At 38.8% G+C, this 10,368-nt stretch overlaps 1 protein-coding gene across 1 annotated transcript in view; it reads left to right on the top strand.

The window, feature by feature from the left end:
• LOC102197376 (cadherin-20) overlaps nucleotides 1–10,368 on the top strand; it is a 94,971-nt gene that overhangs the window by 33,378 nt on the left and 51,225 nt on the right. The window contains exon 2 of the mRNA XM_005730409.1: nucleotides 2,212–2,306. The gene's annotated coding sequence lies outside the window, so the exon portion shown is untranslated. The remainder of the gene's footprint in view (nucleotides 1–2,211; nucleotides 2,307–10,368) is intronic.

Genomic DNA, 10,368 nt, shown 5'->3' with positions numbered 1-10,368 from the left:
CAACTGTTTGAACTATTACCGTCAGGCCGACGGTACAGGTCACATAAAACCAGGACAAACAGATTCAGGGATAGCAAACAAAAATGAAAACAAATCCTAAATAGTTCTGTTAACACGTTGGCGCCGTGCGAGGGCCGCATTAACGAGCTAACCATGCTAATGCGTTGACGCTGTGCAGCCCTCGCACGGGGCGATCCGCGTTAACTCGCTGACGGAGATTTTCCGCATTAATGCGGTTATGGCGTTAACGTCATTTTGACGAGATTAACGCTGACAGCATTAATCCCAACACTAATTGAAAACCAAGAATTTAAGAAGAACAAAGAACCCCAACCAAAATCGGCCAGTTACCATGGCACGGACTGCCGGTGGGATGAGGATTTCAGTCAAAAGCTGAAATCAAACTACAGAAACATATTTTCAGAAGAAGTCGTACAACTTTACTGGCTTTTAGTCAAGCCCTCCTCTGTTTCCCTGATCTCTCAAAGTGCAAACCTGAAACAGACAGCAACAGCAAAGCTTGTCCTCTATTTTCGACTGTTGGTCTTACCAGGCGAAGGCTGACAAGTTTTTTCAACACAACAGGAAATGTTTAACTTGCATGAACAGTTTGCTTTACCTCACTGGAAAGACTGTATATAATCACACCTTCATGTTTAGTGTGAACTCACCGTAGGGCTTCAAACTAATCCAAAGCCATCTTTTGTATACATTCTTTGATTGCACCTACTCACCAGAGTCCCTTCTGCTAATGTACAGCAGCATAACTGGGACAAACCACACACAGAACATAGTGAACCAATAGTTTTAATTGCGAGTATTTTTCAAGTGTGATTATAATTAACACGTTGTGTGTTGATTCTTATAAAATAGCATAGGAAAAAAATATGTATACTTTTATGTAAGTAGAGGATAGAATGTGAAGACTGCAATTACAGATTTGAATGTTTTAAATAAACATAGCATCTGTTTCCCAGTATGGAAGTATTGGATAGTTATGTTGCATTTCTTATATTTTTGGCAATTATTTTACCAGAAATCTAAGAGAAGATCAGTTAAACTGCATGGCAAAGCAAAATTGTCCTTAAGGCCTTGTTGCTGCTTTTTCTAGTGCTTTAACTGCATTGAATGACCTTCTGCAGGAGATAAAGTGTGCTCCTTTCATGGAGATAACCAGCTGTCATTAATGCCTGGATGGGAGACTCTAACCCGTGCATTGGTTCATATGTGATTTTTTTTTTTTGTTCCCTCTCTGGTCAGTGCCTCTGACCTGCACTTGCCTGTTAAATTGCTTAGAATTAGCATGTACGACAGAACTGGGACACATAAAAGCTGCTATTTGCTTAAGTCCAATGTGCCGCGTCAAACAGGCAAATCTTATGAGCTGCATGCAAAGAAAGAGAGAGAGATATCTAAGTTTGAAACCAGCTCCCAACAGTCTTTTGTAAACAGTATCTTCCAGGACCCTGATGTCAAACATTACCAAGCACAGAACTAACAAAAGGAGTTCTGTTGTTTGGGATCTGGGATGCATCAACTGCGTTATGTGTCAGCTACCAGTGTAGTTTCCTGCTCCCCTATCTTTCTCCCCCCCAAACCCATTACACCTATCTTATCGCATTTTCCACTCCCAAAGCTTTGCAGTCACATTTTCTTTACTTGCCTTCCTAAAATTAAGGATCTTGCCTGCCTGCCAGGTTAGCTGCTCGTAGATCAATCCCCTGCCTGTTTAGTTAATTGTCGGCAATTGTGAACTGTGTGTAATTCATCCCTCGACGTAATCCATCAGCTGATCGATCGTATTGACGCACAGGAGTCTTCCTGTTTCGACGTGTGTTTATCACAGCGGTGTGGAGAACACGTGTGGAGAGAGGCTGATGGATGTTTGTCATGTTGATGAATATGAAACAAAGCACTGAAGCAAGGCATACGTTAACATGACTGTGACTTATGCTCACTGTAATATTATCAATTAAGTTTAGTTTAATTGTTTTTTCTAGGACACTTAATCACACTGAGGCTTATATAAAATATAGATTTTTTTTTAATCTGCTGACTCAAAATCTTTAATCAAAATCCATGTTAGAAAAGCAATGGACAAACAAATAATTGAAAAAGTATATGCTTTCATTATTTCATATACGAAAAATATTCATATTCACTCATTCTGAATGCCTGATTGTGATTCTTTGCTGTTTTCCTTTTTTTTAGACACCCTGAAGTCACCTATCGGTTCAGGTTCACATTTCGGACGGCGCCATCTTAAGCTTGACATCTTGAAACCAGGGACACGGCAGACTCATAAGGTAAGGTCGCCACTTCTTAAAACAGCCTTCTTTATTGTCTGTGTTACTCTAAATTGAAAAATAATTTCCAAAATGCACACTGTGATGTGTTAGATAAGGACTGGAATTCATGAGACCATAAATGTATTCGTTTAAGTGTGAACGAATGATAACTGCCACGGTACAGTAATAAAACAGAATACTTTTAATGTCAGCTACTAAGAGCAGCAATGTTTAAACATATAGTCAAATATTTGCGCACATCCTTAGTTAAAATTGCTAAAACTGATGAAAAAGAGTGGTTGGTGTGCAATAGTAACCAGACCAGCATTATTTGTTGACCTAAGGTAAGAACTTGGGAAGGGATACTTTTATTTTGTGGAACATCTGTAGATACCAATTAAGGGGCTTTTTAAATAAAAATATTGTTTGTAATCAGTGATGGGAATAATGATGTTACAAGTAATGGCGTTACTAACAGCGTTACTTTTTTCAGTAACGAGTAATCTAACTAATTCCTATCCCTATCGTTACAACGCCATTACAGTTACTAACAAGAAAATGCGGTCCGTTACTGTTTTTCAACAAACAGACGGTTGAAGCTGTGTTCAGTTTACCGCATCTTATATCAGTTGCGCAGAAGTAGCTGTAAGTAATCTGGGCCCTACAGCTTTAAGCAGCTGCGCGCTCCCGTGGACGGTAATCACGATCACTGTCTAGCACAACACCTGGAGCTAAGGAGGCAAAACAATTGCATGAGTGCTGCTGTTTGACTGAGGAAGAGTAAAGTAGTCGTGGTAAGCCAATCACATGACCACTTAAAGACAAAGCAACAAGATGATATATACCAGTTTTTAAATTGTGTTGATAGGCCACGTAAAACCAGAGTCATGACAAACAATATATACGCGCCGTTTTTTCCTGAATAGTTTTGTCACGTTTACTGTCTAAGGACAGCGCAGCGAGACCTCTCTGCTTATGAGCTAAAAGACAAAAAAACAGGACGTTTTAGGAGTGACGGCGAGAGAGAGAGAGAGAGAGAGACATTAGAAAAAGAGAGAGAGCAAGTTTTGAGATGTGTGATTTAGCGTGTTTGGAGTGTGTAGTTAATGTGTTGTCTTGTGTAGTTAGTGTTTAGTGTTGTGGATAGTTTTGTGTGTCAGAACAATGAGGCGACTGCTGTCTCCAGGTAGAAACAGGAGTGATACACCTGCTGCTGTCAGACCTGCAGGTATCAGGCTGTGATGTTCTCCTTCATAGCGGACAGAAATTATTATTTTGGAGTGGCACAAATAATTTGTGTGGCATCTTATTGAATGCAGAACAGCTGATTGTTCTGTAAATAGTTTGAAATAGGTATTTAAAAAATCAACGTAAACATGTTTGTGGTTGTTACAGTAAAAAATATAACTTTTTCTACTCTAATTTTATGTTTTTTGTCTGATTTTAGATCAACTGTGTTAATACAGTATGTCAAAATGAAAACATGACTGTAAATTCAGACACGTGAGGTTGTGCTGAAAAGAATGATACCAAACAAGGCAAAGGAAATAGTTTTTAAAGGTGAAATGTAGAGGGAAAATCAAAAGTAGTTAAAAATGGCCGATTATACCCTGGACCCCAGAGGGTTAAATGTTTTTTTAAAGTAATGCAATAGTTACTTATCAAGTAATAGAATCTTGCAACTCAGTTACTAGCTCAGTTACTAGTTAGTTCTTCAAAAAAGTAACTATAATTAATTACTTTTTCAAAGTAACTTGCCCAATACTGTTTGTAATAACGTTGAACAAGAAATTTGAAGACATCACTTTAGGTTTTGGGAAAGTGAGGACAAGCTATACAAGTTTACAACTGATACTTTAGCAGCAAGTTGATTTTAAAATTCACAACTGTAACAGCACCTGGTTTTCTTTCATGCGGAACGGGTATCGAGACAAATTTGAATTGGATGATCAAGGACAACCAAAGGCCAGTTTTTACAAGTGGTGTCACAAAGCATTTATAATGAATTCTAAGCACCTCAAATGCAGGGTCTGTTCAGTGAATGGGTTTCACAATTCTTAAGTTTAAAATGCTCACACTCTCACATGTGACAGCATCTGTTGTGCCAGTGATACACACAAGCCCACAGCAACAGCTCACGGTGTGAGCAAGGTGATGCCATGCATGCATAAAAACGGAACTGAATAGATTTCCCTGCATTTGCAGTACTGTAATAAAGTATTTATTTAGTATTTTTCTTGACTTCTTTTATTTTTTTTTACCTTTTTTGTCACACTTGTCGCACGTTACAGCGAATAAAACAAGCTTTATATCAGACATAGATAATGCAAATAAATAAATATATATTTATAGTTTTTTTGTTCATTTCTCAATGATGATTTCATTTATTATTGAGAAAGGGGTTATCCAAACCTGGTTATAAAATGGCCAGCTTCCCCCTCCGGTTAAATCATGAATTCTTTCTAATTAACCACATGTTTTAAAAAAAAAAGCTATCATATCAAAGTTTCACCCTCGAAATTCTTCCAGTTGTGACAACCCAATTATTTTCTGACATCTCATAGAAAGAGTGTTAGGATGCCTGGGTCGTTGACCCAGGGTATTTGAGTTTATTATATTATTTATACTTTTTAGTCTTTGGTTTCTTTGAGTTCTGTCTTATGGTTTATGTCTCTGTCTTCTTTAGTTGCTCTGTCTCCCCTACCACCTGTATCCCCTTGTCTAGTTTGCGTCTCTGTGTATCCTTAGTTCCTATATCCCCGTGTTCAGTCAGTGTTTGTGTCTGCCCTGGTCCCACGTCTCTGTTCCCTCTGTAGTGCCTGCATGTGAGTCTGTGTTATGTGTTTCCTGTTTTACTTTGAAAGTATGTGTCTCATGTAAATGCGTCTGGTTTTGCTTCCTTTGTCTCGTTAGGCCTGATTTGCCCCAGCTGTGTTTCCCTCCTGTTACCCATTCCCTGATTGCTCCCTCTGTGTATTTAAGCCCTGTGTTTCTCTGTGTCCGTGTCGCGATCTACCGTTTTCCTAGCTGTGTGTTCTGTCATTTCTCTAGTTTAAGTTTGTTTTGAGTTTTTTCAGTTATGTTATATTTTGAGTATTCAATTAAAGCCTTTTTTGAGTTCACGTCTGTCTCCGGAGTCTGCACCTTGGGTCCTATTCCTGCCTGCACACAGCCATACCTAACAAAGAGCACAAAACAGCAATTAACAGAACTAATCAACTTTGATTACTCGATAAGAAAGATGAATATTAGTTGCAAAACTAATCCAGCAGTCCTATTGTATCTTGCTAATGAAAGAAACCTGAGCTCACCTCTCTTGACAGACACACTGTGCTACAGAAAACCTGAAACTGTTCCAAAAATCATTGTGTGAGTAATGAACAGGATAAGGCCTGAGACTCGTTTTTTGATGGAGATGAATTACCGAGAATGAAAGAAAGAAGACAACGAAGGGGAAAAAAACACTACAAAAGCAGCAGAAACACCGACTGACAACCCAGACTCGGCGCTCAGATCTCAGAGTCCAAGTCTCTGACAACACTGATGGCAGCGTCTGCACTGGGTGACAGGCCCGATCCATTTGGCGCAGCGCGTGAAGACACAAACACAAGCTGTCTAAAGAGAGTAAGGTAGACTTCAATCAGCTAAAAGGTGATAAAACATAATTAATTCAATCACCCACTCAGAGGACAGGGAGGGTAGAGGAGAGAGAGAGGCTGAGAGGAAAGCAAAAACCTGGAGGGATGCATTCGCACGGGCACGTTAATGGGAAACTGCACTTACTTTCTTTCAAAGCCCTTTCTACCTATTTATCCACTACTCAATAAGGAGCTTGCATCTGATTCTGTGTGGTTTCACAATACAGCCATTAAACACACAGTCGGTCAGCAGCGCTTGTGCATGCAGATAAAAAAGAGAAGGGATCCATGTTAATATAACTCATACTTAGACACCTTTATTCATTAACAGTAACCCGGATCATGATAAATGACTAACAGAGGGGACGAGTGCATATGTATGCCTGCCTGCGTCGTCCTAAAGCTGCCCGAGAGACTATTAACACCTCGACCAGTCCAGCTTTCTGTATCAGGGTCAAGTAGGCTGCGATTAGTCCACCACAACATGCACCGCACCTCCTCGAAAAGAGCCTGAAAAACAGGTTTCAATAAAAGCAAGAGCATCAGATTCCTTCTTGTCAGCCTGGTGTGAAATATACACCAGGAAAATTAGTAGTTTGTGTGTGAAGGTAGATGACACCGAGAGACGGAGATCAGAGAAGTGAGAGTGAATCCGTGAGGGGAAGTAGATGTTCATTTCATGAAGTATATTCCTGAGAAATGGCGTACTGGTGAAAGTCGACTCCACTTCCCCAAGGCACACCGGTCTCCCACAAGAGGAAGGTGTGAGGAAGGAGAACAATAGCTCCTCAAAGGCAGAGTCAGGTTTCAGCACAATTGCTGCCCGCAGTTATACAAGGCCGTTACATCCTGTCTCCCATGACAACCAAGCCCCAAGCTCCGGGGATTGGCCTCGCCGGTCTTACCTGACCACAGCGGGTAGTCGCTACTAGAGATGAGCTGATGACACAAACAAGCTCCTATTAACAAAACATTTAGCTTTCATTAGTTTGACATTTAAAGTCCTCATACTTCCATAATTTAGCTGCCAGTGGCAGCAGTTTCTTATCAGCATGTTTTGATCCTTTGTAGGTCTCCACAAATCAATATTAATTAAATAAATATTTCATACTCACAGTGAATCAAATAACAAATGTTAAGAAAGGGCTAGTGTGCAGTTGATGAACCCAGAGAAAATTAGGCTATCAGACAGTCTCTGAATTTAACATTGAGAACAAAGTAATTTGATTCCTAAATAAAAACATTAAAGATGCAAAGGAAAACTGCTGTTACCCGTTAGCCCAGTCTAACAGCAAATCATGAAACAATCTGTTCTCGTTCAGTAAGTAATACAATATCATGTACTTTATTGTGTCCTAAGATGAATTTGTTGTGCTGTTACAGAAGTTGCTTTAACACAGAGTCAGTAAACATGGAAAGAAAAGGCACGGCAAGGCAAATTTATTTGTATAGCACAATTCAACAACAAGGTGATTCAAAGTGCTTTACAGAGACATTAGAAACAAAAACAAATAAAAAGCATGATTTAAAATTGATTAAAACAAACAAACTAACTAACAGACTAACTAACTAAAAGAGAAATTTCAACGTGCTTTAATTTTGCAAGTTCACCTGCAACAATCGAAACATGAACTGTTTGGAAAAGCGGATTTCAAAATCAGAGAACATCAGGGATAATTATCAAGGAGCACAGAGAAGGAAGACACAGCTTACCAAGGTGACCTGACAATGACTGAGACAGTGTTTAAAAAAGGTATACAAAGCACAGCTGAAGACAACGTAATGAGACGGGTGGAAGGTAAACTTAACACAAGACACAGAGAACAATAGCTACCAAAATAAAACAGAAAGTAAGACACAACTGAAACAAGATTAACTTGAGACAGGAGACACCCAAAGACAAAAATCACAGAGACTGGAACAGAATGGAACAAAAAAGGGAGCAAACTAAGTACTACCTGAAAGTAACAGTAACAGAAGTCTTAACAAGACTAGAAAATAAACCACAAAGAACCCATGAAATACAGAAGATATACAACCACGAGTGAGTAAAAACAACTCTATTAATAGAAAACTAAATACTGACTAATTAGGACACTCATGTAGTTCTTTATGTTTGAAAAACCCACAGAAAAAGAAAACCTTAATACAAGGCCCAGGGACTAACAAAAAAGCCTCTGTAGGAGAAACTAGCACAAAACGAATTCAAGGAGGCAAAATATCGCACATGTATTGTCACATGGACACAAAAAGCATGCGCTACAATACAATACAAAGTTTTATATGGGTAATGTTTTGTCTAGAAAACTATAGTATTATGTGTTACATCCTACAGAGAAACAAGATCTACAAGAAGATTGGGGAAAAATACAAGCCGCATAATCCAGACACAAAAATACTCGATTTTCAGAAACGGTGTATTTATAATCTGCTGCTCTTTAGAGCTGATGACTCAGTCTGTTGGCTCAGTTCTAAGGACTTTGAAAATATTTGTCTCTGTCCAATGCCCCTAACTGTCTGCTGCAGCTTTATAAAAGCATAATTAACCTTGTTAGCCATGTCCAAAACCTACAAGCTTACACGAAATCTGCTATTCTGTCTTGTTAAAGTACTAGCAAATGGCACAGATAACCACCTGAATCCACCTTGCCACCTTCAATTTGCAGATGTGGGACTAAAAAGAACATAGAAGTGCTCACGTTGGCATTGTAAATCGTAACAGCTGTGAACTTACTAAATCAATAGTTCATTTGTATTCGTGCACACGTGTTAGCATAAGAGAACTGAGTTCACTTGTTACAGTGTGGTTATCTGTATTTTGGGGTTTTTTTGTGAAAGCAAATTTTCCTCTGGGATTGTAGATGTTGTCTTTGATATGAGAGCAATTAGATGAAAAAGAAAAATTTAATAAAAATTGAATTGGGTCTTGTGTGGATTGATTTTATGTCACTAATGATTAAATCTTAATATCTAGCGGACTCGTAGATCATTTTAAACTCACTTGACGCAGATTAATGGTGAGGCTTGTTTGATTTTTATTTTTTTTGGTGCGACTGAAATAACATGTAAACTGACATCCACTAGATTTACTTTCGACCTGATGGCAGATTACCGCATCGCAGTCCAATGTAACGTAGCTGGCATACAGGACGGCATGCTATAATCCCGTTACAAGCTGGTTTGTTGTTGTTTGTATAAACCCCTTATAATCTTAATATCTGCCGGTCCTGCCATCATAATAAATAGCTCCTATCAAACTGTATCACTTTCTAAAGCTGCTTTGTCTGTTATGAGAATTTTGAAGCCGTAATAAATGAAGATAAGGCGGGCCACATGACAAAAATCACCATAAATTTGTTTTAGGGACAATTTATATAATGATATGGATGGTTTCCAAAGACGACACACAGCTTTTGTTTCCTTTTGTGCGCCAGTGGATGATGTTGCTCATCAAGAAAAAGACCTGTAAGAAAAGCGAGGAAGCATTATAGTTAAAAAGAGACACAAACAATGAGACAGAGAGCAGAAGGGAAACACAGAGCGGCTTCTGTCTCAATGTGGATAATTACATTTCTACCTTTCTCTGGCAGTTGCATAGCCTTAATGCTCGTAATTAATTTCATTATTTTTGGCCCTGGCTGTTGAGTGCAGATTAGTTCTCTCTGAGTTGTGGGGATAAACACACAGTAATTGCTTATTACTCTCAGAGCCCACATTAGATTATACTAAAGCCAATGAATTAGAAAATATCCAATCACCTTTAGCTAAAATTCAAAACCCGCTTCTGTTATTGCCGGCGCTTGTTTTCATTTGTCCAATACATCCTTCACTGTGTGTGGATCAACCTGTAACGATGCTCCTGGCCCAGATACTCTGAATTACTTCTGTATTTGTTCTTTTAATGTCATCTTTTCCTGGCTTTCCCAAATTTACTGCAAGATTACTCACTTAGAGACTTTCTGCATAGGTCTATATGAGCAAGAATATAGTAGAAATACAGGTTTTGATGGTTTTTTGAAACACTGTTCTCTCCTATAGAGCAGCAGTGTTGGCAAAGATGAAAAGCCTTACTCAAAGTGGACCTCCGTGGTTGTTGCTTATCAGCAGCTCCCAACTGAGATTTTACCAGCTGGACTCGAATTGAGTGCCTACTGCTTTTAATAGTGGCTCCCTGGCATTTGTTTAATATTCACCGGGCTTGTAAAATAAGTTACTCTGTGTTTGTCACTAATTCTTCAGAGAAAACTTTAGGAGGTATTAATAGTGTGAGAGCCAGAGAAGCTTTTTTTTAATCATCCGACTAATTAATTCTCACCAAAGTTCTTGTTAAGTTAAAAATGAATTTATGATTAACCACATTACACCCACACATCTGTTTTCACTTATGTTGTTTTCCCTTATGTTGCTCTTCCCTGATTAGATCTCACAACTTCAGCATTCCT

The sequence above is a fragment of the Pundamilia nyererei genome, unplaced genomic scaffold (genome assembly GCF_000239375.1).
Source record: "Pundamilia nyererei isolate P.nyererei 1_Seehausen unplaced genomic scaffold, PunNye1.0 scaffold00037, whole genome shotgun sequence".
Lineage (NCBI taxonomy): Eukaryota > Metazoa > Chordata > Actinopteri > Cichliformes > Cichlidae > Pundamilia > Pundamilia nyererei.
The sequence above is the reverse complement of the archived record's forward strand: the minus strand, read 5'-3'. Positions and strand labels throughout refer to the sequence as shown.